A 27921-nucleotide genomic window follows, 5' to 3' on the forward strand; every position below is an offset into this window, starting at 1 on the left:
CCTGAGATGGGGAAAGGTAGTCAATCTGTTAGCTAATAGGAAACACTTCTGGCTGCTAGGTAAGAGGGGTGCTTACCTGCTTTTCTACCAAAATACTGTGTGGCCTGAAACAAGTCTGGGTTTCAATCGCCCCTGCCCGCAATGGTGCAGATCTGATTTGCCTTAAAGCTACTTGGGACTAGAGCCCTATTGGGAAAGAAGCTATTTATAGGTGGGAGGAAGGTTGTGGTAGTTTGTAACTTAACAAGAATTTTAATTAGTTCTCAGAAAACTCGGATGATAATCAGAAAAGGTCTAAGCAAATAGGCTATATATTAGGAGGGAGTGTGCCATTCTGAAGGCTTTCCCACAAGTTGGTCTGACACTGTAGTGGAATAAAAAGAACACCAGTCTGGTTACCCGCGGAGAGCAGCGGTCAACAGCCTGAAGACACCTGCCCCTGCACCTTCTACCTGTGTAGGACCTTGGGCAAGTTAACTTCTTTGTGCCTTGGTTTCCCAATGTAAAATGAGAATAACAACCGCATTCACTCTTCAAGGTTCTTGTGTGGCTTAAGTGCCTGGCACAGACTACAAGTTCAAAAATACTTGTAAAACTCAGCTGGCACATCCTAGAGAAAAGACATTATTTTCTAATTCTGACTCACTGTCACCACCCTCTGCCCGGAGGATGACGTGACAATGAATAAGGTCAAGAATGTCGGGAAGCCAGAGAAGGGCCCCGTGCTTCTCTGGAACGTCAGGATGAGTAAGGAACAAAGCCTCGGAGCCCGGTCAGGCGTGTTCTTTTGTGTTCGCAGTGACACTCAGAGTGGAGGGCCTGGAGGTGGGGCATTGCTTGGCTGGGCCTTTATTCCAGAAGTCTGAGTGGGCGTGAGGAAATGAAGCCCGTTTCCTGACAGGTCAGCCTACTGACATCACCCTCAGTGCTCTGAAGCACGTTTTGTTACTTGAACAAAAATACTAGTAAGGAGCCCATTCATAAAAACAAAGATAGCGTTTTCCTCGACGACATGTATTTTGTAACACTTGCCCTGCAGACTGAATAACTGTCCATCTGTGACAGAAGCCACGAAGAGAGAACTGTGACAACACCGGCACACCCACTTTCTCCACTACTGACCACGGCAGATGATACACTCTGTGGCCTGGGGCCACGCTCTGTGCTGTAAACCCCACTGGATGGCATCCTTACCCGAAGCAGCCACAGGAAGTGTTATTCACGGTCTCATCCTACAGTTGTGGAAACCGATGCGTGCAGAGGCTGACTGGCCCGCTCAGAGGGTCCCTGGAGTAAGTGACGGAGTCTGTGCTCCAAGCCAGGCTGCCTGGGGCCAGGCCTGTCCCCTTAAGTCCCTTACTCTACTGCCTTTTAAATGTTTCCCTGCAGGAAACTTGGCAGATCTTCACAGCCAGCAAGATTGGCTCCATTTGAGGATAAAGGAAACTCTGGCAGCTTCAGCTTGCAGGGCTGGTCTGAAGGGCTCAGACAGCCCCTTTGCCCCAAAGCTGCTAATTCCCACCCCCTCATTCCCAGTCCAGAGGGGGTCTCTCCCTCTGAATTTCCTTAGTACTTTATCTGTTTCTCTTAAGAAACTTAACTTTTCTCCTTCGAGGCATATTTATTTCTGGACGGATCTTATTCTGCTGCTAGAATTTGAACTTCTTAAGCAAAAGCTCCGTATCTAATTTATGAGCATTCTGTACATATTATGAGACATTTATTAAAATAAGGAAATCCAAAAGTAACAAAAACTTGTACTGAATGTTTATCACATGCCAGATAATGTTCTAACTGCCCTATATAAATTACCTCATTTAATCTCGACAGGGATCCTATGAGGTAGGTATATTTATTATTTCCACTTGACACAAGAGGAAATTCCAGACACAGATCACCTGAGTAACTTGTTCAGCTGGTAACTGATAGCTATCTGTTGAAAGGAGTATGTGAATGAATAAATTCTGGCCACCACTACCCACCCTCTAGTCCAAACACCTGCTGTAAAATACAATTAACTTTTCACCCTACCAAAGTCGAGTTTCAGCTGTCATGCTATTTCAAATGCACTTATTCCTTACGCCACACTGCTGGAAGGTCCCCATTTTTTCCAGACGAAACTAATTGAGAAACATATGGACTTAATAAATCAAAGGAGATTTTGTTTTCTTTCCAATTAGAATCATACTTGCTTATTGTAAAAAATAGGAAAATAGAAAAGAGCAGAAAAAAAGGGAGGAAGGTCATCCATCATTCTACCATCAGAAACAGCCTGTTAACCTCCTGGGGTACGGACCCAGAAAGAACCGCACCTACACTCAAAACAAGGCTTGAATTCAGAAACTTAAGTCATTTGGGGGTGGGGGAGGAGTCAACCCCACAAAAGACGACAAATGTTTGATACATTTTTTTGGTTTTGGAGTACATCTGGCTGCCTTCTCTACAGGGTTTGATGTTCTGAGGCTCCACCTCCTGGTGCCCCCGGGCTGCTGCTGATGCTGTGTGCCCGCTGCAGAGCTGGCAGGGGAAGGGAAGCCTGGTCCCTGTGAGAATGCACCTTGAAAATGGGGAGGTTTGCAGGGTACCACACTGCCCCTCCCCTGCCTTTTTTCAGCCTTCTGAATACCTGCTTCCCACCAGCAAGAGACAGGTTTCAGATTGGGGCAGTTACGGGAGAGATGGAGCTCCACGCTTGAGTTAATTTTAAACAATCTTAAACTTGTTGATCTTTACAGCTGAAAAGAGCATGGGTCTCCTCATTTTTGAGATGGGGAATGCCAGGCCCCAGAAGGCAGGGGATTTCCTGAGGCCGCACAGCCTGGTGCTTGAACAGTAGGAAGGCCCTTCTATTGGTTTGAGGCTCTCTCTCTGACCCTGCACTTGAAACACACATCTGATTGGCCCCACCCTCTTGTTTTGGTTAACTCCTCCTCAGCCATCAGATCCCAGATGAAACGTCACTTCCTTCTGGAGGCCTTCCCTCTGAGCCAAGTGAGCTCCCCCAGGTGTATGGGTCCCACAGCACCCTCCATCTCTCCTCTCATAACCCTTAACATACGTTATTGTAAGTACATGTTATATGTCCTGTAGGGTCCACAGGGTCGACAACGTGTCTCCCTCGTTCACCGATACAGAAAAGCAAATTCAACAAATATTTTCTAAACACACACACATACCCCGGATAGTCCAAGCTTGGGTTAAAGCAACTGTTTTATGCTTAAAAAAAAAGTATCATGTCGGGGCTTACCTGGTGGCGCAGTGGTTGAGAATCTGCCTGCTAATGCAGGGGACACGGGTTCGAGCCCTGGTCTGGGAGGATCCCACATGCCGCGGAGCAACTAGGCCCGTGAGCCACAACTACTGAGCCTGAGCGTCTGGAGCCTGTGCTCCGCAACAAGAGAGGCCGCGATGGTGAGAGGCCCGCGCACTGCGATGAAGAGTGGCCTCCGCTTGCCACAACTAGAGAAAGCCCTCGCACAGAAACGAAGACCCAACACAGCCAAAAATAAATAAATAAATAAATAAATAATTAAATCCATGAAAAAAAAAAAAAGTATCATGTCTTCTAAACTTCAAATCGGGATTTCCCTCTTGTTGGGTAGGATCATTAGAGAACAAAAGATTTCATTCCAAATAATTTCTAAAAGACAGAAACAGTTCATAGACGCATGATGACAGATAGAAGACAAAGTCTAGAGCATAGAGGCAGGAAAGCACCCCTGGAAATGTGGAAGCCCAGGGAGGCTCTGGGCCTGGGGACGGCAAGCATCAAGAGGGTTTAGGAAGAGGGCTGAAAATTAGGGGACCCACTGAAGGTCCTGTGCCAGTCAGCTGCCCACAACACACTCGCAGCACACAGAGGGTCAGGAAGCTCTGCAGAACCCCAGGCAAACCCCAGGCCTCGCTCCTAAAAGGAGGCTCTTATTATTGATTACCAATGGCAAAAAGAGAAAACTATCATAGGGCATCTGAGGAAAACCAACAGCGTGACAGAGACTGAAATAAAGAGAAAATAGACTCCATCATGGGAAAAAAGATTCAGGCAAATGAAAAGCTTTACAGAAAAATTCTTACATCTTCAGAGAGATTCTGAAGATACTGTGTCCATAAAGCATAAAATAAGCTGACAAAACTGGGCTCTTAGAAATTAACAATATGAATACTGAAATTAACAATTCAAGAGAAGGACTGTAAAATATGAAAAGGAAATCTTTCAAAACATAGGGAAAAAATATTCAAAGGATACAAAAGGATCTTGATATAGAACAACAATCCAGGAAGTTCAATGTCAGACTAAATAGGAATTCCATAAAAAGAACAGAATAGAAAGGAAAGGAAAGGAAAGTACAACAGGAAGTTATCTAAGAAATCAAGAGGAAAATTTCCCAGAGCCGAAGGAAGACTGCATCTTCGAACGGCAAAGCTTAAAACGCACAGAGAGTATGAGAAAAGACCACACCCAGACACAGTGTCCTGAACTTTCAGAATTCATAAGGAAAAAATGCTACAAGTTTCTAGAGAGACAGATTATTTCAAGAGAAAAGAATCAGACTGGAATCAGACCTCTTGCCAGCAATGCTGGGTGCCTGAAGAAAAGGAGCAATGCTTTCCAAGGGAAAAGTTCTAAAAGAAAATGATTTGGGGCCTAGAATTTATACTCAGAAAGGCAATATAAAGACATTTTCAGAACTGCAAGGACTTAGAACAATTTATCACTCATGTACTGTTTTCTCAGTAAACTTCTGGAGAAGTTTACCTAAACAAACGTTTAAACTAAAAAATAAGATTTAAAAAAAATTTATTTTTGTAATTAATTTATTTTTTTAATTAATTTATTTATTTTTGGCTGCGTTGGATCTTCGTTGCTGTGTGCGGTCTTTCTCTAGTTGCAGCGAGTGGGGCTACTCTTCATTGCGGTGCGCAGGCTTCTCATTGCGGTGGCTTCTCTTGTTGCAGTGCACGGGCTCTAGGTGCGCGGGCTTCAGTAGTTGTGGCTCACGGGCTCTAGAGTGCAGGCTCAGTAGTTGTGGTGCACGGGCTTAGTTGTTCCACGGCATGTGGGATCTTCTTGGACCAGGGCTCGAACCCCTGTCCCCTGCATTGGCAGGTGGATTCTTAACCACTGCGTCACTAGGAAAGTCCCAAAAAGTAAGATTTTGCAAAGCAAGGATCTAATAATAGAAGTGAAAGGCACAGGGGGAGGAGGGGGAGGGGAGGGGGAGGAGGGGGAGGGGGAGGGGGAGGGGAGGGGGAGGGGGAGAAGAAGAAGGCAGCTTTGGGACCTGGCTGACTCGAGAGCCTATGGAGCGTCAGTCTGACTCAAGCAGAAGGGTGGAAGCTCCAGGAAAATAGGACGGGACTCTTGACAAGCCTGCCAAAAACTGTACTGAAAGTCTACGGGAAAGATTCAGCACGACAGAACAAGGAAAACTGAGCATGTTAAAGAAGAAGCTATTGTTAAGTCCAGGAAAACCGTCAGACAGAAAGGAAGAATAATTAGAACGTTACTGGCTCAGCAGTAAATAATATTTACAGTGCTGTAACACTGAAAAACAGTGAATACGAATTTAACCAAAAAACTGTGGTGCTGGGAGAAAAGGGTAAGGGAGAAAAGAGTGAGCGGGGCTGTGGTGTTTATAACAAGGCTAAGGCCTCATGTGCCATCCTAGGAGGTCAACAGGCAATGTTTAAAACTGATGAAGAAAGAAAGAGCGGTAGGGTTCTGTGTGGTCCTTGTTTGGATCTCATTTGAAAAATAAATATTTTGAGTTAATTGGAGACCTTTGCTAGTAATAAGGGATTATTAATTATTTCATTGTGTAATAATGGGAGTGTAGTTATGTTTTTAAAAAAAGGAGTTATTCTCTTAGAGACACATGCTGAAGTAATTATTGGTGAAATGTTGTCTAGAATTTATCCCCAAATTATCTATGAGCAGGGGGAAAATGGCCACAAGCACAGATGAAACAAGTTTGGTCACGATTCTTGAAGCTGGGTAATGGGTGGTACATGACGATCTGTTATACTATTCTCTCTAGTACTGTATGTTTGAAAATTTCCATAATAAAAATTTTTTAAAGACAGAGATGGCTGCATAAGCATATTACTTAGATATATGGAGAGAGAAACACTAGAACAAAAACCTAACAGGATCAAAAGTGGATGCTCTTGGGAGCAGGACAGGAGGGAAGGGAAAATGGGGTGGAGGCAGGGGACAGCTGTTTTCTAGTGTCAGTTTATAATGATATTTGACCTTAAAAGAACAAAGCAAACCTATGTGCATGTGCCGTTTTAACAAAAACAAGTTTAATTTTAAAAAAGTAATAGAGGTAATATTACTTAGAGAAATGGAGATAACCACCAGAAGAGCTAAAAGCAGAAAAATTAAATGGCTGCCTCAGGTAAGGGGGTAAGCAGCCTTTCTGGACTTGTAGATTTTTTTTTTTTTTGATGATTTCATGATTACTTTGATTTTTAAAAATGTTATCTGTTTTTATCAGTTATTGCCATGAGCGTTTAGCAGGGCCTTTTGGTCATCCTGACATCTACAAAATGAAGCTGTTTCTCCAGGTGAAGAATCCTAAACCGCCCAGAGTGAGTATCTCCACATGAAATGTAACAATAACTATTATTGCCGTTTATCTATTATCTACCATCTGCCAGAGCTTTACATATGTTATTTCTAATCTTCACAACACTCCTGCAAGGCAGGTATTGACTTTTCCATTTTACAGATAAAAAGACTAAGGCTGAGAGGCATTGGCTCATCGGCTTGAGGCCACAGAATACAGAAGGCCAGGCTTGGGAGACCCTTTCCACTTTCCCACCTTTACAGTCTACTGTTCGGTACAATCCAGAAAGTACTGTTACATCCATTTTCTCTTCAACTCCACAAAACAGGATTATCCTCGCTTGACAGATGAAGAAACTAAAGGTAAGAAAAGTTGGGTAACTTGCCCAAGAATCCAGGTTCCTGATCCTTATCCTTTACTTGCTACCATCCCTGTCCTCTGTCCTCTCAATAGCTAAATGTCAAGATCTTCATAGCCTCCACACGGGCATTTGACATGATGAATGCAGCTGAAGGAGGAATTTTCAGAGAAAGAGACTTATTTTTTCCAAGGGAAATATAGTAATAAACTGTGGAATGTCCTCAGTTGCTGTAGTGTCAGCATTTTGCTCAAGTCCTCAACGGGGCTTTTGAAACGTCAGTGGCCTGCCTGCCTGGCATATGGCAGGGCAGCTGCTGGCACAGGGCAGCTGCTGGCATGGCCGTTCAGATCACTGTGCTGCTCTTCTTGGCTCCACAAGAAAGGGATGAGTCGTGTGTGCTTCTGCCCTGAAAAGAGAATGTCTGTGTCTCCTAAATCGACTTCAGTCAATGGCCAGGTGGCCCCACGGCTTTTTAGAGCTGCCAGGGATCTTAGGTCTGGGCTCCTCTAGAGCAGAGGCAGGTCTGTAAAGCTGTTGGATGGGCTGGGTCGGGGTGGGAGCTGAAGGTGGGGAACGGAAGGGCCTGAGGATGTGGCCCCCAGTCATCTCAAGCCCTGGGGACCGGGGTCACTGACAGCAGCCTAAGAGTAGGGCGCAAGCATGTGGTGTGAGATGCTGCTCCTGGGCTGCTCTGGCATCTGAACAATGGCCAAGCTTCCAAGGGGGAAGAAGCTGTTTACTTGAGTTCAAACTATTTATAGCACCAGCAATCTGCACATATTTGGATGACAAATTTCTGGGCTTCAAGTGAGCGGTGCTTTGCTCCTGGACAATTTCACCAAACACATTCCCTCCCCACGCCACCCCCAGACCCCCCTCGCTAACACATGTTGCCCTCAGGATGTTTTATTTAAGTTGCTGAGTTTAAAAAGATTATAAAAAGAAATTACATTTTAAGAACTAGTGACTTTTAATCCATTTGTCTGTGAGTTTAAGCTACACAATATTATTTTCTTTAAGGCTTGAATCAGGCATTAAATTCTAATACATGTGTATGCTATAAACAAACACAACTGAAATAAAAACAGTACCTGAATGAGGTCTGTAATTTAACATGTGCTATATCACTTACTGTTGCTGCACTAAGCTCAAGACCTACAAAGAGAATGTTTCTTATAACACAGGTTACGTAGCATGATAAAAGGCTTCACAGAACAGATCCACAAACAATATGTAATCATATAGGCATTCCAAACAAACAAAAGAGGTCTTATTACCCACCGATTCTGGGGCAGAAGCAGTTGTAGGGTCCAGAGCTCAAGGCCCTCTCCCCTGACCGCATGCCATAGAGGAGAGGGTTTGACTATAACAGAAAGATGTGCAGAGGCCTCTGCATAGTTTTAACTTACAGAAGGTATTATACCCTTGCCAACAAATACATCTGGAAAAACCAGCTTATCTCTAAAAGCTGCCTTGTTTTTATAGCAAAAGCAATGCTTGATCAGCCATCTCCTCTGAGCCAGGCACTGCCTAATTCCCAAGGGGAAAAGTGGAGGTTAATCAACATGTAAATATATTGGCTAAAACATTGGTGGCTTCCAGTCCTATCACACAATGCAGGCAGGAAGTAGCACAGAGAAAAAGGGTAGGAAGTGAGAAGAGAGCTTCACAGGATAAGGGGACAATTCACAGGATAATGCTGGACAATTAATTTAGGGAGAAGGAACAGAAGGGATTCCTCAAAGGGACTAACTTGTTTTCTTATCTTTTCCCCCTGCCTACAAAGCTCATTAGAAGACAGACAGAAAGGTCTCTAGGATAATCTTTTGCTTAACTCCACTTTTTAAGATCAGGAGAAAAGTACTGGTGAGGGTGGAGGAATGAAACATGTCTATACAAAGAGGGAATGTAAATTATTTTAGAATTTTTTTGCAGGCCAATTTGTCAGTATTTGGTCAATATATGACCCACAATTTAAAAAAAATTTTTTTAATTGGAGTATAGTTGATTTACAATGTTGTGTTAATTACTGCTGTACAGCAAAATGATTCAGTTACACACACATATATATATTAATACATGCTTTTTTTAAAAAATATTCTTTTCCATTATGGTTTATCACAAGATAGTGAATGTAGTTCTCTGTGCCATACAGCAGGACCTTGTTGTTTATCCATCCTATATGTAAAAGCTTACAGCTGCTCACCCCAACCTCCCACTCCATCCCTCCTCCCCTAACCCCCTCCCCCTTGGTAAACCACCAGTCTGTTATTTATGTCTGTGACTCTGTTTCTGTTTCATAGATAGTTCATTTGTATGACCCCAAATTTTAATGCATGTAATTTTGATCCCAAGATTCTACTCCAAGGAATTTAAAGACTATCCTCCTCATTCAGACCTTATCTAAAATGTCACTTCTTGAGGACTTCCCCAACCCAACCAACCTACGGAAACGCCCACCTACCTATCATATCACCTTCTTTTTTTTTTTTTTAAGAGATTTATTCCAGACTTTTATTTCTTAATTTCTTTTGAGACAGGTCTTCCATTGAAATCACTTCCAAAAACCCAGATTTATAGAATTTCCATTACATGATGCTATCTTTTATTTTTAATTTAATTTAATTTTATTTATTTATTTTTGTCTGCGTTGGGTCTTCGTTTCTGTGCGAGGGCCCTCTCTAGTTGCGGCAAGCGGGGGCCACTCCTCATCGCGGTGTGTGGGCCTTACACTATCGCAGACTCTCTTGTTGAGGAGAACAGGCTCCAGACATGCAGGCTCGGCAATTGTGGCTCACGGGCCCAGTTGCTCCGCGGCATGTGGGATCCTCCCAGACCAGGGCTCGAACCCGTGTCCCCTGCATTAGCAGGCAGATTCTCAACCACTGCGCCACCAGGGAAGCCCCATATCACCTTCTTTTAACTGTCTGCACAGCACTGTCCTTTTTCCTGTTCATTAATTTGTTTACTGCCAGCCTTTCATTGTTCCCTCCCCTACTCCCACATTAAAATGCCAGCTTTGTAAGAGCAGGGACCGGTCTGTCTAATATACTGCTCTTCCTATGTGTTGGATACTAGCCAGGGACATTCCATGCATCATCTCATTCAATCCTCACAGCCAGAGGTTTCTGTTATCAGCCTCACTTAACAGAAGAACAAATTGAGGGACTTTCTCGGTGGTCCAGTGGTTAAGAATCCGCCTTCCAATGCAGGGGACTCGGGTTTGATCCCTGGTCAGGGAACTAAGATCCTACATGCCGCGGGGCAACTAAGCCAGCATGACGCAACTATTGAGCCTGTGCACTCTGGAGCCCACGAACTCTGGAGCCCACAAACCACAACTAGAGAGAAGTCTGCACGCCACAACTAGAGAAGCCCGTGAGCCACAATGAAGAGACAGCGTGCCACAACAAAAGATCCCGTGTGCCGCAACTAAGACCTGACACAGCCAAATATAAAAAAAAAAAAAAAAGAACAAACTGAGGCACAGGTTAAGTCTAGTAAGTGGCCAGCAAGTCACAGTGGGAATGTGAACACTGGTGTGCCTGACTGCAAAGCTCTAAACTGTCTTTCTCCAAATGAACCAAAGTTTCAATGTGTATAATTTTTGACCAAGCGATTCCAGTTTTGGAAATTTATCATGTGGAGATAATCATACAAGAACACACAGTTAGATGTATCTTTATTTATTACAGATTGCTTATGGTAGCAAAAATTGGAAATAAGTTTAGGCAAGTCACCAGTTAGCTATAAGCCTCAAGTTTGCTTTTTGGTAAACGGGCCCCATCTCAGAGACACTGTGAGGATTTAATGAGCCAATGCACAGTACCCGGCTCCTAATTACTGTTTTGTTGTTGTTATTACATGAATTTAAATCTCTAAAAGGATATACAATATACCAAAGTGTATATTATAATAGAGGCTGTCTCTGGACAGCAGGATTACAGATTTCATTAACTAAATGGTATACTTCCACATTGTTCTAATTTTTATAAAATGCATATTAGTGTTATACTCTTCAAAAATAAATACATAAAAATAAATAAATAAATAAATAAATAAATAAATACATTACTATCCTCTTAAAAGAAGATGGAGATGGGACTTCCCTGATGGCACAGTGGTTAGGAATCTGCCTGCCAGTGCAGGGGACACGGGTTCAAGCCCTGGTCCGGGAAGATCCCACATGCCGCGGAGCAACTAAGCCCGTGCGCCACAACTACTGAGCCCGCGCACCTAGAGCCCGTGCTCGGCAAAAAGAGAAGCCACCGCAATGAGAAGTCCCCACTTGCCACAACTAGAGAAAGCCTGTGCGCAGCAATGAAGACCCAACGCAGCCAAAAAATAAATTTATTAAAAAAAAAAAAAGAAGAAGATGGAGAAAATAAAGTTGGAGGAACTTAAACAGAGGAAGAAACTCAGTTTATGGGACAGAAAGGGAAACTAATTTAGTAGATTTGAAAATAAAAATGTTCCTGCTCTTTTGTTCTATGTAAGAACAAGATCTTCAATGTGCTTACAGGTCCTGTCTCATTGCAAGGGCCTACATTCACAGTGATGTGAAAGAGATCCTTAATAGGAGTACAGACCTACAGAATTGATTAAGATGGCCTCAGGAAATTTGAGAAGATGTTGAAATATATATATATATAAAGAAAAAAAGTCTTTATAACCACACCTGCCTTCTAAAGAGAAAGACTCCTTTCAAATGGAAGGCCCTTTGGCTGCTGATCATCTTTTTGGGTTCAGCCATGCAAAAAAAATAACAGAAATAAAAGCTGAAGGCTGCCAAGTAGCTCTGCACAGTAATGAAAGGTGACCTGGAATTCTAAGGGAAGTCTGTGAGGAACAGAAGGAGGAGGAGCCAGGAAGATGGCGGAGGTCTGCATTTTCTGCCATGTGACCCCTTTCCGGGACTCTCAGATCATTAGCAAAGATGGTAACGCTTACAAATGCTCTTTGTGGGTGTATTCTTTGCTCTTGATGGCATCCAGGAAGGGACTGAGTTTCAGTTATGAGCTGACAGGTTGAGAAACAGAAAGAGGAGGCAGAGATAACCAGGAGAACATAAGCCACACCTTCACGCCTAAGGCATCTATACCATCTTGGGGAAACTTTGGACCTCTACAGGCCATCAAACAAGGGGTCACGCTCATCTGATCTAGATCTTAAAGTGCTAACACACCCAGGTTATACATGGTTTATTTATCAAGTGAGATCAATGTACAAATTGATATGTGTGTGTGTGCAGGAAAATAAGTAGGGTAGAGTATGCCACAGAGTTGAAAAGCTTTCCACAGTTTCCTACTTATTTTTGGTCACATACTCCTTTGAGAATGCGATGAAAGCTAAGATTCTGCTCTTCAGAAAATGCCTGTCTTCAAATGAATCCGATTTCAAGGGGTTTTTGGGAACCCCTGAAGGCCCTCTCTGGATCCACGACAGGTCCACAGACCAAGTTCAAGAATTCTTGTTTTAGGGAAACCACAACAACGTTGATGGACATTGCTTGTTGTTGACAATGGGGATCAAAAGCCACCTTGCAGTTTGCAGAAGGCATAAGAACACTGCCAACATTCATTCATTTATAAACATTTGTTGGAGACCTAATACCCCAGGTCCTGACGGTATAAAGATAAATGCAATGCGATCCCTGTACTCACTGAATTATGGTCAACTGAGGGGAGGAAACAAGAAAACAGACCACTACAATAGGGTGGGGTGAGGCAGACAGTAGGTACGTTTCAGACTAACCTCGCTCGCCCCTTCGACTTCCTTTTTGGCTCCAGGATTTACTAATTACAAATGAAACAACAGGTGAGAATGACTGACATGAATACTGAGGACAAGCAGAGGAAAGCAGCACAGGGCCAGGACACTGGGGCCATTTAAATGGCCAGCTGGCTCCTCTGTGGACTTGGGATTTCCCTCTGTGTCTGTATAAAAATACCACCGCCCCCCCGCCCCCCGCCTGCCAAATCAGAGCTCTTTTCCTTAATAAACAGTAACCATGGATTTTTTTTTTCAATGTTACTTTAAGAAAAAGGAATTAACAAATTCAAAGATTCTTCCGAGAAAAAGTCACCTATGCTAAGAGAAGCCTAGGTCCACATTGCTGGTTTGCTTTGTTAGATCAGCAAATATTTCTTGGGCTCTGAAATAATAATAATAATGCCTGATATTTGCATTACATGGGTACTTTCACACAGACTGTCTCATTTTTTTCTACAAATCATCTTGTCACAGGTTATTCCCATTTAATAGAAGAAGAAATGGAGGCAAAGAAGGGCAGAGTGACTTGCCTACGGTCATTTATAGTTTTTAAGTTCTGCAGCCAAAATCAGAATACAGACCTACCTACCTTTTCCTAAACTCAGGGAAAATGACAGTAATGACAGAAACAGGAAGGTCAGGAGAGGCAGCAGCCTTGAGGGATAGAGAGTAGAGAGAATATGTTACTGTGGCACCCTTTAAGTATGGGTGTTGAAATCAGATGGACTTGAGGGAAAATCCTGGCTCCTTCACCTACTTACTAGCTGTGTGACCTCAGGCAAATCACTTAACCTCTCTGAATTCTGGTATCTCATTTGTAAAACGAAGAAAATAATAGTGTCTATCTCATCTGAATATAGGGAGGTGAAAGGAAGAACAGGAGGTACAGTGATGTGGAGGCGTGATAATTTCTTCATCTTTCACAGAAGGAAATTAAAGGATACAGAATGAGTGGATTAAGACACTGGCCATTTCAGCCAATAAGATGGACCAAATATCCTGAAACCTTCCTCCCAAACACCTCAAATGATGGGTGCCATCACCCTAGCAAATATGTCAAATGCATGGCTGAGCTTAAAAGTGAGCATGGGAAGTTTTCTGAGGCCAAATAAGAAGCATAAATCCAGTGAGACAAGCAAGCACCAGAGCCTTAAAGACATCTGCAATTCTAATAATACAGTGCTACTTATCAAAGTTAGCTGTCTAAAAAGACAAATGAAGAAAAATACAGATGTATGTGTATATATCTTATTGAGAATTTTAGAGGTAACCCCGCAATTACTAAAAACCATTAGAGTAAAAAACAAGTGGCTTTCAGGAGAAAGCCTGGGTAAGTGGGGAGGGAGGTTTTTAAACTGTTTTCCTTGTATCTTTCTGTCCCTTCTGGGTATTTATTTTTGTGTACATGTATTACTTTTATATTTTTGTTAAACTGGCAAAGGAAGGAAGGTTGGTGGAATTCTGCCATTACCAACCGTAATAAATAATGTTATAAATAACATAAATATAAACTTCAGAAGAAAAAAATTGTATCTTATGATGACAGGAATAGGTATTCTGCTTTAAATGTGCCTTATCAAAGATTTCTTTTTAATGATAATACCCAGTGTTGTGGAGCTATGGGAACATGTATCAATAGGTAAGGATGGAAACTTTCCTAAAAGGTAATTTGACAACACATACTGAAATCCTTAAAATTGTACATGCACAGGGTGGGGTTGGGGGGTGGACATGGAAACTGTACTTTCTGCTCAATTTTGCTTGAACCTAAAGCTGGTCTAAAAAATAATGTTTACTAATTTTAAAAAAATGTACATGCCCTTTGACCTGGTGGTCATTTCATTTCTAAGAATTTATCTTCGAGGACTTCCCTGGTGGCGCAGTGGTTAAGAATCTGCCTGCCAATGCAGGGGACAGGGGTTCAAGCCCTGGTCCGGGAAGATCCCACATGCCGCGGAGCAACTAAGCCCTTGCATCACAGCTACTGAGCCTGAGTTCTAGAGCCTGCGAGCCACAACTGCTGAGCCCGTATGCTGCGACTACTGAAGCCCGCAAGCCTAGAGCCCCTGCTCTGCAACAAGAGAAGCCACTGCAATGAGAAGCCTGCGCACCGCAATGAAGAGTAGCCCCTGTTCGCTGCAACTAAAGAAAGCCCGTGCGTAGCAACGAAGACCCAACGCAGCCAAAAATAATTTAAAAAAATAAATTTAAAGAAAAGAGAATTTATCTTTGAGGAGGCATTATGGGTGTGTGCAAAAACTTGACTCAAGGTTGTTCGCTGCAGCACTGCTTAGTACAGTGAAAAACTGAAAACAACCCTAAAAGTCCACAATTAGGGAGTAGCTAAATAAACTTTGGTACATCTATAGAATGTTGTATAGAATATTCTATAGAATGGAATACTATGCAGTGATAAGTGATGCTATAGAAGCATATCTAATAAAACATGAAAAAAAGTCTCATTTTAATATTAAGGTGTATATATAGTAGGGCCTCATGTTTGTAAAAGGGAAAACAGTATTTTGCATAAAAAATGGATGAAACTATTAGTAACACTGCAGGTAATTTTTATTTTCTTCTTTCAGTTTATTGGCATTTAAAATTTTTTCTGCCATGCATTATTTTTGTAATAAAAATATAGTATTATTTCTATAAAAAGAAAAAATGTAAAAAGTTATTTTTAAGTTCCTTAGACAATACATACCAACTGCTACAAATATACATACACTGTGACTGTAAGTGAAAGAGATATTTATAGTTATTTATAACAGTGAAAAAATGGAAACAGTCAAAATATCAAACACACTGACCACTACAAATAATGGAGAGAGACATGAGGCACGCTCTGTCAGGGCCCTTCTCCTGCCCTCTACCCCCCTGGCCTGGCCCAGAAGGTGAGTTGCCAACCTGGGCCTGGCACAGGGAGCGGGCACTGGGGTCGCTCCCACGTGTGGAAGATGCACAAGAAACACAAGCCAGACCAAGACCTGTAGAAGGAGTAGGGAGAGGAGCACTGAAGCTGTACCAGAAGGTGGGGGGAAAGTCTCCAAGCTCCTTCCAGGTTCCTCAGCCATGACCCAGGTCACTTGATGACAGGAATGATCATGACGAGCTAAGGATAGAGAATGGAAAAGGAGAAAGACTGGAGGGAAGCGGGTCCTGGGAAAGGAAAATAAAATAGGTGAAGAAAAAGGAGGATTTTTAGAAAAGTGAGACAGATGGCAGAGTATGAGGCAGGACCTGTAAGATGGAAGTGCCCTGAGTGGCCTCTGAGATCCTTAGGCAGAGCCCTGATTCGAAAGCTTTGGTGAGACAACCACAGAGAAAGGACCCCGGAGCTTTCTTCCCATTTCCCATGACTGACCGTATTGCTCCTGGCAGCTCCATGATGCTCAGACGTCCAGTAGATTTTAGTACAATGAAAGATTAGATCAAGGACAAGGCTATCAGTCCTTAGAACTAAAGGTAACTTCAAACTAATGTGCACCACTGCCATGATTTATAACAAACAGAGACTGTTTATTTAAGAGCTGCAAAGAGGCTATTGTGTCCACAGATGACAATTCTTAGCTAGGAAAAAATTCCAGGCCTGAAGCAGTGCAGTCTCTAAAAGAGAGCAGACTTGCAAAAGATCAAAGGGATCCCCCTCTCATCCTTGGGGAGGACAAAGGCTATTGGCCGAGAGATAAGAAGACTCTGTAGATACTTAGGTTGAAGTTTTTTAAAGTCCCATAAGGAAAACAAAAAGAAAGATGATACACTTGAAGATAAATTTAAAGGCAACAAATTAGAAAGGGAACAAAAGCAGACAGGCTGCTTCTGTGAGAGAAACTAGAGGAAGCTGACCCAAAAGCCCATTAACAGTCAGTTTGAATTTGAGAAAATTAGATGGGACAATGACACTGAGACTTCTCCATCCCATGGACCCCATGATAGGAGAACCAGGCTACTGCCTTGTAAGATGGGGAATAAAACCAGAAGACTTCAGTGTGGACTGAATATGTTACATGTGGTCAAAGAAGAGAAGAACAAAGTTCACGGTCCCTACAATTCTTATGCACCAACTACTAACTCCATGTTTACAAATATCAGCAAGAATGATTCTGATTTAATTGACTTAAGTGATAGGAAAGACGAATCTTCTACGGACTCTTCAGCATCCATTAGTTTCTGGCCATATCCCAAGATTATCCATATGTTTCTTGGACTTCTAACAATAGAATCCTCTATGAACTGAAGACACTTTTATCTGAAGCTGAGAGCTAAAAGGGACACTTAACAGAGCAAAAGGCAAAAATAAAATAAAATAAAACACATTTCAATTACAGAAATAGAGCCAATAGTTCCTTTGGATTCTAGCAATCAAGACAGGCTCGCAACACTGAATGCACTAAGCAACGCTGGCACGCCAGGTGAGGTTTCTGGCCGAAGGGGCTGATGTCCCAAGGGAACCATGTTGAGGACATCATACTCTACTTAGGGAGCTCCAAGAGGCCCAGAATGAATGTTGCAGCACTGACTGCCTGTCTCAGTCTCTTAGGACCCTCTTGCACAGACAGTATCTCCCTGAACAAGTAACCAATAATCTTAAAGAACCTGCACAGCAAGTAACTCCTGTTGCAACTACTCAAATCTCCGTAGTGCAAAAGCAGCCACTGAGAATGTGTAAACAAATGAGCGTGGCTGTATTACAAGACTTTATTTACCAAAACAAATGGCAGGCCAGATTTGACCTGCAGGCCAGAGTTTGCCGATTTCTCATTAGAGGACGGGATACTGGTAGTCAATGGCATGCGATGTTGAAAGAGTTTTAAAAGTCATCACCTACGGTCATCTCAAGTGAAGTCCATACTGAAAACAGAGCTATTTCTTTTTTTTTTTTTTTTTTTTTTTTTTTTTAAAGCACTTTTCTTTTTTTTTTATAGCTACTTTATTTATTTATTTTATTTTATTTTTGGCTGTGTTGGGTCTTCGGTTCATGCGAGGGCTTTCTCTAGTTGAGGCAAGTGGGGGCCACTCTTCATCGCGGTGCGGGGACCGCTCTTCATCGCGGTGCGCGGGCCTTTCACCATCGCGGCCCCTCCCGTCGCGGGGCACAGGCTCCAGACGCGCAGGCTCAGTAGTTGTGGCTCACGGGCCCAGCTGCTCCGTGGCATGTGGGATCTTCCCAGACCAGGGCTCGAACCCGTGTCCCCTGCATTAGCAGGCAGATTCTCAACCATTGCGCCACCAGGGAAGCCCCAGAGCTATTTCAAACTCAGTCGTCGCTGCTGTACACCAATGAAAGGCATGAGGAATATAAAAGTCATGAACTGGGCTAAGTGCATCTAACTGCACTGAAGACCTTAAAGAAAATTATGAACTCAGGTTATAGGGCTGTTCTGGGGCAGAGTTTCTGATGTCCAGCATCTAATGCCATTTCTGCTGAAGAAGTGAGTCAAGGCAGCAATAGTGTTTTCTCTAAAACAGTCCTCCTTAGTGTGGCTGGGCATTTCTATGGAAACACTGTCCCTGACTGCTTTATTTCCATCTGTGTAACATTCAAGCCCAGATCTATCAACTTCCTGGAGACTGTAAACTACTTCTGCTTAAAACAGCTACAGTAGGGCTTCCCTGGTGGCGCAGTGGTTGAGAGTCTGCCTGCTAGTGCAGGGGACACGGGTTCGAGCCCTGGTCTGGGAAGATCCCACATGCCGCGGAGCAGCTGGGCCCGTGAGCCACAACTACTGAGCCTGCGCGTCTGGAGCTTGTGCTCCGCAACAAGAGAGGCCGCGATAGTGAAGAGGCCCGCGCACCACGATGAAGAGTGGCCCCTGCTTGCCGCAACTAGAGAAAGCCCTCGCACAGAAACGAAGACCCAACACAGCCAAAAATAAATATAAAAATAAATAAATTTAAAAAAATAAAAAAATAAAACAGCTACAGTAGATTTGGTGGTTTGCCACTAAGAATCCTGACCAATACATGCCCCCAATAAGCACCTCTACTGGAGTTCCCGGCATAGTACATTACGATTATTTGTTATATTTCTGTCTCCCTTAGTAGATGGAGAATGTGTTTTACTCAACACTGTAGCCCCAGCACCCAGCACGATGCCTGGCAAACAGAAGACACCTAATAAATTAGTATAGATGAATAGACAGATCAGAAAAAACACAAACACATGAAAACTACTGCTTTAGTTAGAGTGGTGAGATAAGCAATTTTAAAATGATGTTTTAATATATTTTCTTTAGTGCCTAGGTCATTCATTCAAGACCAAGCAGCACAGTAGTATTCATATTAGGGACCACAAATCCTAATGAAGGAAAATGATTGCTAATTCTCTTTATTTCCATTGGTAAGTCTGAACTGAGTTTCAAAGGTTTGAACATTTTTTTTTTTTAAGTATAGTTGATTTACAATGTTGTGTAAATTTCTCCTATACAGCAAAGTGACTCAGTTATATACATATATACATTCTTTTTTATATTCTTTTACATTATGGTTTATCCCAGGATATTGAATATAGTTCCCCGTGCTATACAGTTGAAAGGTTTGGACATTTGTATCCAGAACAATGGCAGAAATGTGAAATTATGATCAGGAAGATGTGTTCCCTCCTGTGCTCACAACGTGTTTTATAACGTAATAAATGGAAACAGAAAGTTAAGGAAAGATCACTGGATGAGATGAACTTGGGATCAGGCAAACAAAATCAGAAAAGAGAGCCCTCTGAAATTGATGATCATAAAAATAATGGCTAGAATTCACTGTAACTCATGCTACATCACAATTTAGAGACTGCTTGTAAATGAAATCAAGCTGCGTCCTTTCATAACATCAGAAAACAGTTACTTCAAAATGGAACAAAAATGAGATCAAAATCACAACACGTCATGAGACCTATGGTACTGCGGTAATAGGAAGTTTCAGGAAATGAACAGAAATATTGAAAAAGGACTCATTTTAAAACTGACTTTTTTTCCTACCTGCTATGGGGAAGAGGGAGCTTTGACTTCAAATGCTCAGCTCATTCCAATTCCTTTGAGTGACAGGAATTCCAGCCCCTAAAATATGATCACGATTCTTTTTACAAGTCTACCCCACAGTCAAAATTAATCTCTCCATCTGTCTGAGAAAGGTGAGGTTCATAAGTAGAGTCTTATACCTCACACCAAAAATAGCTCCTGGTGGATCTACAGATTTAAATGCCAAAATATCAAACCATATAAGTACTAGAAAAATACACAGCACAGCATTTTATAACCTCACAATGGGGGAGGTCTTTCTAAATATGATATAAAACCCAGAAGTCATTAAAGAAAATACTGATAAATGTGACTATGAATATAAATAAAAATATTCTGCATGGCAAAAATCATGATCAGCAAAGTAAAAATCAAATGTCAAACCAGGAAAAACTGTATTTCATGTCATGAATAGCCTGTTTACCCTGTAAAGAGTTTCTAGGAATTGAAAAGACAAAGACCAACAACCCAAGGGGAAAATATGCTCAGAATATGAACAGGGAATTTACAGTAAAGGAAATACATATGGCTCTGAATATATGAAAAGAACTCAACCGTATTCTATTTTTCACTTACCATTGGAGAATATCAGAAAGTCTGACAACACACTGGTGTTAGAAAACAGGAATTCTCATCCATTGCTGATGCAGTCATACATTGGTGTAGCATCATTTAGGAAATCAATATAAAAAATTCACACATCTGGGCTTCCCTGGTGGCGCAGTGGTTGAGAATCTGCCTGCCAATGCAGGGGACACGGGTTCGAGCCCTGGTCTGGGAAGATCCCACATGCCGCAGAGCAACTAGGCCCGTGAGCCACAATTACTGAGCCTCTGCGCCTGGAGCCTGTGCTCCGCAACAAGAGAGGCCGCGATAGTGAGAGGCCCGCGCACCGCGATGAAGAGTGGCCCCCGCTTGCCGCAACTAGAGAAAGCCCTCGCACAGAAACGAAGACCCAACACAGCCAAAAATAAATAAATAAATAAAATTTAAAAAAAAAAATCACACATCTGCCTTGGCAAATCACTTTTAGGGATTTATCACAAAAGCATACTTTCACAAGTGTGAAATATGTATTCATTGCAGCAAAAGATTAGAAATAATCTAAATACCCATCAATAAGGGATAGGTTAAATAAAGTAAGGTACTTTCAAGCAAAAGAAGCCTATGCAACCATAACAATTTAGAAAGACAATGATAGTTATTTAGTGGTACAAAAATATTTCCAAAATATGTATGTTTTTAAAAGCCTGATGTGGAACAATATTAACAGTATACTACTGAAGTTGTAGTTAAGGAAAGAAAAAAATATACATATTTACTTTTATATGCATCAAATATCTCTAGAAAAATACATGAGAAACTGGAAACAGTGGTAGGTTTCCCCAGGCTAGCTAAAGAGTAAGAATGAAACGAAGATTTTTCTTTTTTCTCTTAGAGATACACGATCCAATCAAGAACCACACTTTGAAACTGATTATTTCTTGAATCTCTTCTGTTCTAGAATAGCGCCCCCATGTCTTGTAAAGAACTGATATCTTTACAGTAGTGAGTATTCTAATATTTGCAACATGATCTATCTCAACCTTTTATTTGGGTTTTTTAATGTCTCTCAATAGTTTTATGATTTTCTCTATAGGGACCTGCTATTTTTGATGTTGTGATAGAGATTATCTTTTTTATTTTTAACATCTTTATTGGAGTATAATTGCTTTACAATGTTGTGTTAGTTTCTGCCATATAACAAAGTGAATCAGCTATGTGCATACCTATATCCCCATATCCATTACCTCTTGCGTCTCCCTCCCACCCTCCTTATCCCACCCCTCTAGGTGGTTGCAAAGCACTGAGCTGATATCCCTGTGCTATGCAGCTGCTTCCCACTAGCTATCTATTTTACATTTGGTAGTGTATATATGTCAGTGTTACTCTCTCACTTCCTCCCAGCTTACCCTTCCCCCTCCCTGTATCCTCAAGTCCATTTAGAGGTTATCTTTTAAAATTTAATTTTCTATTTGTAGCTGGTATATAGAAATATAATTGATTTTGCATATTGATTTAGTATTCAGCAAACTTGCAAAACTTTTATTAACTTTAATAATGTATATATAGAATTTTTTGTAATTTCTATATAAACAGTGTCATCTATAAACAATAAGTTATTCTTTCTTTCTAATACTTAAACATTTCATTTTTCCTGTCTCATTCCAATTACTAGAACTTCCAACAAATGTTGAATAGACAAGATGAAAATGGGCAACTCTGGTTCCTGACCTCAAAGTGGAAATTTCCTGAAAGTGAAAATTTACCATTAAGTATTATGTTTGCTGTACATGTTTTATAGTTACTTCTTTACCAGATTAAGAAAGCTCCCTTCTATTCCTAGGTGGCTAAAAGTTGTTGTTGTTGTTTTAATCAGGAACGGATGTTGAATTTTATCATACAATCATGATTTTTCCCTTTTAATCTGTTAGCAAACTATCCTAATTGAGTCTTTGGTATTAAACCAATCTTGCATTTCTGGTATAAACCCAACTTGGTCATGATGTATTATCCTTTTCATATACTGTTAGAGCAAATTGTATTTTCCAAAGATAGCCTCAACGATATTACCCCATCCCACATGCTTTTCGTTTTTCTTTTTTTTTTTTGGCTGCCTTGGGTCTTTGCTGCTGAGCGCGGGCTTTCTCTAGTTGTGGCAAGCGGGGGCTACTCTTCTTTGTGGTGCACGGACTGCTCATTGCAGTGGCTTCTCTTGTTGTGGAGCATGGGCTCTAGGCACGCAGGCTTCAGTAGCTGCAGCACGCGGGACCACAGAATGTGCAGGCTTCAGCAGTTGTGGCTTGCGGGCTCTACAGCACCGGCTCAGTAGTTGTGGCGCATGGGCTTAGTTGCTCCGCGGCACCACATGTTTTTCTTACAATGTGACCTTGACACTCCTCCCATTGAGTGGTGGGGTCTATGATCCTTTCCCTGGAATCTGGATGGACCTTTGTCTCAACCAAGAGAGTACTATGGATACGGTGGTATGTGAATTTCAAGACTAGATTATAAAAATGCTGAGCACTTCCAATTTGCTCTTAGGACTATGCACTTGAAACCCAGCTGCCATGCTGTGAGGAAGCTTGAACTAGTCCATTCAGACAGACCACAAGGAGAGATCATATGCAGGCGTTCCAGTTGAGATGAGCTGAGGTTCTACACAACAGCCAGCTGAGGGTCTTTACAATAGCAAGCATCAACTGTAGGACATGCAAATGAAAATGCCTCCAGATGATTCCAACATTTTCTCTGAGTCTTCCAATCAGGGGGCCCAGAAAACATGGAGCAGAGACAAGCTGTCACCATTTTGCCCTGTCCAAATTCCTGACTCACAGAATCCCTATAATAATAAAATGGCTGTTTTAAGCCACAGCATTTTGGTTAGTTTCTTACACGACTATAGTAAGTGAAGTATTGGACTTGCTTTGCTAATATTTAGTTTAGGATTTTTCATATCCATAAGTAAAAGGGGCTGTGAATTTTCTTTTCTTATAATGTTATTGTCAGGTTTCTTTGTTTTGCTAACCCTTTTTTCTATTCTCAGGAAAAGTTTGTATAATATTAATTCTTTCTCTCTTAAATGTTTGATATAACTTCCTAGTGAAGGCATATAGGGCTGGAGTTTTCCTTGTGGGAAGGTTTTTAATTGCTGACTTAATAATAGTTATATTATTAATAAATGTATCCATTCACCTAAATTTCTAAAATTTGGGGCATAAAGTTGTTCGTTATATCTTATTATCTTGTTAATAACTATAAGATCCCCCTTTTCACTCTTGACAGTGGTTATCTGTACCTTTCCTTCCTTTTCTTTTTTCTTTTTTTTTTTAACTTTTTATTTTTCATTCATTCATTCATTAGCCTGCACTGGGTCTTAGTTGCGGCACACGGGATCTTTGTTGCGGAGTGCGGGTTCTTTAGTTGCAGCATGTGGGCTTCTTAGTTGCAACACGTGGACTTCTTAGTTGCAGCACGTGGACTTCTTAGTTGTGGCATGCAGGCTCTTAGTTGCAGCATGCTAACTCTTAGTTGTGGCATGCATGTGGGATCTAGTTCCCTGACCAGGGATCAAACCCAGGCACCCTGCATTGGGAGCACGGAGTCTTACCCACTGGACCACCAGGGAAGCACCTCCTTCCTTTTCTTGATCAACCTCACTACAGTGTGTCATTTTCATTAATCCTTTCCAAGAACCAAGCCTTGCCTTCATTGGTATTCTGTATTATACATTTGCTTTATACTTCATTCATTTCTCTTCTTCTCATTCTTTCTTTCTCTTTATTTTGTTTTGCTGGGCTTTTTCTGACTTCTTCATATAAATGTTTGCTCAGTTTTTGGCCTTTCTTCTTTCCTAATACATGTATTTAAGGCTATATACTTTTAAAAAAATTTTTATTTATTTTTGGCTGCGTTGGGTCTTCGTTGCTGTGCACGGGCTTTCTCTAGTTGCGGCAACTGGGGGCTACTCTTCACTGCAGTGCACGGGCTTCTCTTGTTGCGGAGCATGGGCTCTAGGCACGTGGGCTTCAGTAGTTTCAGCACACGGGCTCAGCAGTTGTGGCACATGGGCTTAGCTGCTCTGCAGCATGTGGGATCTTCCCGGACCAGGGATCAAACCCATGCTCTCTGAATTGGAAGGCAAATTCTTAACCACTGCTCCACCAGGAAGTCCCTGAGGATATTTTTGGGGTTTTCATGTTCTAGTTCTTTTCATGGGTGTCCTGTTTCCTTATGAATCTGTTTTCTTCTTATGTGCTGCTCATTATATTAAAAAATTATTTAGAGGATGATCCTGTTGCTCAGAATGATAACATCTTCCTCTAGAGAGGATTTTCACTTGTTTCTGTCAGTTGCCCAATGATGCTATTAGCTTAGGACAATAAAGATAAAGCTTCCCTAGACCTGAAAGCTTGGTTGCAAGACTATGTGAGGTCTGATTTAGTTCAAGATCCCCCTTATGTCCTTAGGGGTTCCATTCAAACTGGAGGGGTAGTTTATTTGTGTCTCTGACAGTCAATAAGCTATGAATTCTGCCCTCATGGATGAGGCTACCAAAAGCACAGCTTAACCTCACAGATGCTTTCTCAGGATAAGCAAATGCCTTCAGGGCAAAAATGATTTTGGTAGCTAGGTCTACCTGTCTTAATTTTTACATTCTTCCAGATGCTGGTATGGTAACCCTTCAATATCATGTAAACTTTTTGAAGCTTTCAAGAAAATGTCTTTATATTTTGTCCAGCTTTCTAAACTCATCAGCAGGGCTGATCCAAATGACCTAGACTGCCACGACTGGAAGTAGAATTCCAACCATATATCTTTGAGTAACTTGTGAATTTTGCACCATAAAATAGTATTGTCTATTCAAATAACTAAATACAATGAATTTTTGAAAAGATAAGAAGTAGAGTGATGAAAGGATCCAATATTGAGGAAAATGTATACATGGAAAGGAGAAAAGAAAGAGGAAGCTGATTTACCTTTCAGAATTTCATAGAATATCTACAGGAATATCATGGGTGTTGATGACATGTTAGCGTTTTACTGGAAAAATATAATTAGCTAATCAAAATGTCTTAATACACTTATTCCTTGGTAAATGCTGAAATTCTATACTCCAGCCATTTGAACTTGCTTTTCCACCTGGTTTGACACTTTGTGGCTTTCATGGAATATCTGCTTATAAGTAACTCTGTATCTTGTAAGTTAAAAGAAAGCCAGCTCACTCTGTAGATTAGAGTGTAAACTAGTGAAAACTTCTAAGGATGAAACTGGAAATATTCAACAAAATTTAAAGCGTACATACCCTTGTTACAGCACAGTCTTCTACTAGTAATTGATTCCGCAGATCTACTTACAAAAACTCACAAAGATACACATAAAATGTTCTTTGCAACAGTTTTTGCCAATGAAAAACTGAATATGACGACTTGAATATTCACCAAGAGGAAGTAAGTTAAATAAATTATGACATATTTATATAGCAGAGTACCACTGTGATGGAAATTCATCATTTTTTAAAAGCTGTCCCTCATCCAACTGCCTCCTCCTATTTGGAGGTACTCCCTTCACTTGAATCTTAAGCAAGTGACACAAAGATAAAGGGACAGTTGGAATTTTTTCCTGACAGTGTCCTAAGGCAGTGATGGCAACATACTGGCCTGGCTACTTTAGCTAAGAGAGGCTCACTAAGCCTACTACTTCATGGTCCTCTAGGCCCGCCTTGGTCCTGACCATTCTCAAACTTTTGTCCTACATCCCTCCAGTGCATTCCCTGCTTCTATTACTCAAAGCATAAAGGTTTGTAACTGATGCAACTATGAAGTCATTTAAAAGAATAAAATGGATCTATGTGAACACTAGTGGCAGGACAATACGTACTATATGATCTCATTCATATAATTTTAAAGCAACCAATAGATCTAATATTTCTGCTTAGATATGCACAATTTCTGAAAAAAATTATCCAGGAATGTTTATTTATAATGGTTAATTCTATGAAATGAGAATGGGGACTTGGGGGAAGAGGGAGAAGACATTTTACTTATAACATTCTGTACTTAAAAAATATATATTTTTTGGGCTTCCCTGGTGGCGCAGTGGTTGAGAATCTGCCTGCCAATGCAGGGGACACGGGTTTGAGCCCGGGTCTGGGAAGATCCCACATGCCGCGGAGCGACTAGGCCCATGAGCCACAATTGCTGAGCCTGCGCATCTGCAGCCTGTGCTCCGCAACACGAGAGGCCGCCATAGTGAGAGGCCCGCGCACCGCGATGAAGAGTGGCCCCCACTTGCTGCAACTAGAGAAAGCCTTCGCACAAAAACGAAGACCCAACACAGCCATAAATAAATAAATAAATAAATAATTAAAATAGCTTTTAAAAAATATATATATATATTTTTATTTCTAAAAAGCTTATTTTAAAAAGGAAAACAAAAGCCACATGAGATGGACTTTTCTGAAGCTGAGATACATGAAATCTCTAGGTGCTTCTTACTGAGGACCATTCAAAGCCATAGCCCATAATTATCATCCTTTAGGTGACAGATGATAAGAAATCATTGAAATATTTTAAGTGGCAGGTGACATGTGCAAAGTAGGATTTAGATATAACTTCAGCAGAAGGAGCCCTACCAGGAGGATGGACTAAGTAAATACATGGCAGAAAAAGACACAATGATTAGACTTGAAGAAATATGAGCTTGGACTGGAAAGTTGGCAGTAGAAAAGGAATAGAAGGGAATATTGCAAAAGACAAGATTATCATATCTCATACAATTGTTTACTGCTCAAATACTTACTGAATGTCTACTATGGACTGCCACAGGGCAAAAGGTATATGAACTTTACCAAAATCAACCAACCAAATAAACAAATCATATGGTCTACTTAAGTCCCAGTTTTCTTCCTTGTAAAATGGAAAGGACAAAATACCCAATTCATAGGACTGCTATAAGGATTGAAGGAAACTATATATAAGACATACTAAATCTTCCATAAATGTTAACTATTACTAGTACTACTATTATTACTGGTACTTCAATGATGAGAATGACAATTTAAATAGCAAAAATAATACCCAAGTAGCCTATCTTTCAGAAACATACCCACGTTATGGAACGGGGTGTCATAGATTCATTCTGCTGTATTAAAATATTGTGGTCATTTAAAGACTGAAAGTTTTATTCCTAATGACTTGTGGCTTTATAGGGGTCCCTTGCAGAAAGCTGATCAACTTTGAAAAAATAGAGAAGTTCCTAGCCCCTCTGCTACACAAAGTCTCCCTCCCAAGTTCCCTCTCAGTCTCAGACACGGAAAAGTCTCGGGAATCCAAAGTAGCACCAAATATCATGTTTGCACTATATACCCCACCGCAGTTCTTTAAGACCAAGGTATAAAGGTATAGCTTCTTTTAAACATTTACTGTTCAGGAAATATTGGAGAATTGACTGGTAAAATAGTGTAAAGAAATGAAAAGGGCAAGTCAGTAAGTATAGATTATTCTAAACATACTGAAAATCCCAATAAAACTATTTATTTATATCTGACCGTAACAGGAGAGGTAAGATTCATGGCTCCCTTCTTAATTTTAACGACGCACTCACATTGCAAGATATATGCAACACCAGCAGCTTATTATGAAATTGCAACAATCCTGGAAGGCTT

At 41.3% G+C, this 27921-nt stretch overlaps 1 protein-coding gene and 1 pseudogene across 1 annotated transcript in view; one reads left to right on the plus strand and one right to left on the minus strand.

The window, feature by feature from the left end:
• PKIG (cAMP-dependent protein kinase inhibitor gamma) overlaps positions 1 to 27921 on the minus strand; it is a 109961-nt gene that overhangs the window by 40228 nt on the left and 41812 nt on the right. The window lies entirely within an intron of this gene.
• Positions 11806 to 16942, plus strand: LOC132349479 (bromodomain-containing protein 7-like; annotated as a pseudogene).

The sequence above is a fragment of the Balaenoptera ricei genome, chromosome 15, assembly GCF_028023285.1.
Source record: "Balaenoptera ricei isolate mBalRic1 chromosome 15, mBalRic1.hap2, whole genome shotgun sequence".
NCBI classification, from domain to species: Eukaryota; Metazoa; Chordata; class Mammalia; order Artiodactyla; family Balaenopteridae; genus Balaenoptera; species Balaenoptera ricei.